The sequence below is a fragment of the Arachis hypogaea genome, chromosome 15 (assembly GCF_003086295.3).
Source record: "Arachis hypogaea cultivar Tifrunner chromosome 15, arahy.Tifrunner.gnm2.J5K5, whole genome shotgun sequence".
Taxonomy (NCBI): Eukaryota; Viridiplantae; Streptophyta; class Magnoliopsida; order Fabales; family Fabaceae; genus Arachis; species Arachis hypogaea.
The window spans coordinates 99,097,650-99,099,855 of record NC_092050.1 but is presented as its reverse complement, the minus strand read 5'-3'; the positions used below and the strand labels follow the sequence as shown (position 1 = coordinate 99,099,855).

The 2,206-nt window shown below is 42.7% G+C and overlaps 1 non-coding gene across 1 annotated transcript; it reads right to left on the bottom strand.

Moving 5' to 3' along the window:
* Positions 1 to 295: 295 nt before the first annotated feature.
* On the bottom strand, positions 296 to 403 carry LOC112753354 (small nucleolar RNA R71). Its single transcript, XR_003177744.1, has one exon. It is a non-coding gene; the product is annotated as a small nucleolar RNA R71 (small nucleolar RNA).
* Positions 404 to 2,206: the final 1,803 nt, after the last annotated feature.

Below are 2,206 nucleotides of genomic sequence, written 5' to 3'. Positions count from 1 at the left end.
AGCAAACAACTTTGAGCTGAAACCTCAATTAGTTTCTCTGATGCAGCAGAACTGCAAGTTTCATGGACTTCCATCTGAAGATCCTTTTCAGTTCTTAACTGAATTCTTGCAGATATGTGATACTGTTAAGACTAATGGAGTAGATCCTGAAGTCTACAGGCTCATGCTTTTCCCTTTTGCTGTAAGAGACAGAGCTAGATTATGGTTGGATTCTCAACCTAAAGACAGCCTGAACTCTTGGGATAAGCTGGTCACGGCTTTCTTAGCCAAGTACTTTCCTCCTCAAAAGCTGAGCAAGCTTAGAGCTGATGTTCAAACCTTCAGATAGAAAGAAGGTGAATCCCTCTATGAAGCTTGGGAAAGATACAAACAGTTGACCAAAAAGTGTCCTTCTGACATGCTTTCAGAATGGACCATCCTGGATATATTCTATGATGGTTTATCTGAGCTATCAAAGATGTCATTGGATACTTCTGCAGGTGGATCCATTCACCTAAAGAAAACGCCTGCAAAAGCTCAAGAACTCATTGACATGGTTGCTAATAACCAGTTCATGTACACTTCTGAAAGGAATCCTGTGAGTAATGGGATGCCTATGAAGAAGGGAGTTCTTGAGGTTGATACTCTGAATGCCATATTGGCTCAGAATAAAATATTGACTCAGCAAGTCAATATGATCTCTCAGAGTCTGCATGGAATGCAAGCTGCATCCAACAGTACTCAAGAGGCATCTTCTGAAGAAGAAGCCTATGATCCTGAGAACCCTGCAATAGCAGAGGTAAATTACTTAGGTGAACCTTATGGAAACACCTATAACTCAACATGGAGAAATCATCCAAATTTCTCATGGAAGGATCAAAAGCCCCAACAAGGCTTTAATAATGGTGGAAGAAACAGGTTTAGCAATAGCAAGCCTTTTCCATCATCCACTCAGCAACAGACAGAGAACTCTGAACAAAATGCTTCTAATTTAGCAAATCTAGTCTCTGATCTATCCAAGGCCACTGTAAGTTTCATGAATGAAACAAGGTCTTCCATTAGAAATTTGGAAGCACAAGTGGGCCAGCTGAGTAAGAGGATCACTGAAATCCCTCCTAGTACTCTCCCAAGTAATACAGAAGAGAACCCAAAAGGAGAGTGCAAGGCCATTGACATAAGTGCCCTGGCCGAACCTGTGAGGAGAGGAGAGGACGTGAATCCCAAGGAGGAAGACCTCCTGGGACGTCCAGTGATCAATAAGGAGCTTCCCTCTGGGGAACCAAAGGACTCTGAGGCTCATCTAGAGACCATAGAGATTCCATTGAACCTCCTTATACCCTTCATGAGCTCTGATGAGTATTCCTCTTCTGAAGAGAATGAGGATGTCACTGAAGAGCAAACTGCCAAGTTTCTTGGTGCAATCATGAAGCTGAATGCCAAATTATTTGGCATTGATGCTTGGGAAGTTGAACCTCCCTTGTTCATCAATGAACTAAGTGATCTGGATCAACTGACATTGCCTCAGAAGAGACAGGATCCTGGAAAGTTCATAATACCCTGTACCATAGGCACCATGATCTTTAAGGCTCTGTGTGACCTTGGTTCAGGAATAAACCTCATGCCCCTCTCTGTAATAGAGAAACTGGGAATCTATGGGGTGCAAGCTGCTAAAATCTCATTAGAGATGGCAGACAGCTCAAGAAGACAGGCTTATGGACAAGTAGAAGATGTATTAGTAAAGGTTGAGGGCCTTTACATACCTACTGATTTCATAGTCCTGGATACTGGAAAGGAAGAGGATGAATCCATCATCCTAGGAAGACCTTTCCTGGCCACAGCAAGAGCTGTGATTGATGTTGACAGAGGTGAAATAGTCCTTCAATGGAATGAGAACTCCCTTGTATTCAAAACTTAAGGATCTCCCTCTGCAACCATGGAGAGGAAGCTTGAAAAGCTTCTCTCAAAGCAGAGTCAACCAGAGCCCCCACAGTCAAACTCTAAGTTTGGTGTTGGGAGGCCACAACCAAGCTCCAAGTTTGGTGTTGAACTCCCATATCCAAACTTTAAGTTTGGTGTTGGAGAGTCTCAACAAAGCTCTGCACATCTGTGAGGCTCCATGAGAGCCCACTGTCAAGCTATTGACATTAAAGAAGCGCTTGTTGGGAGGCAACCCAATGTTTATCTAATTCTTATTTTTATTGTTTTTCATGTTTTCTTAGGTTCATGA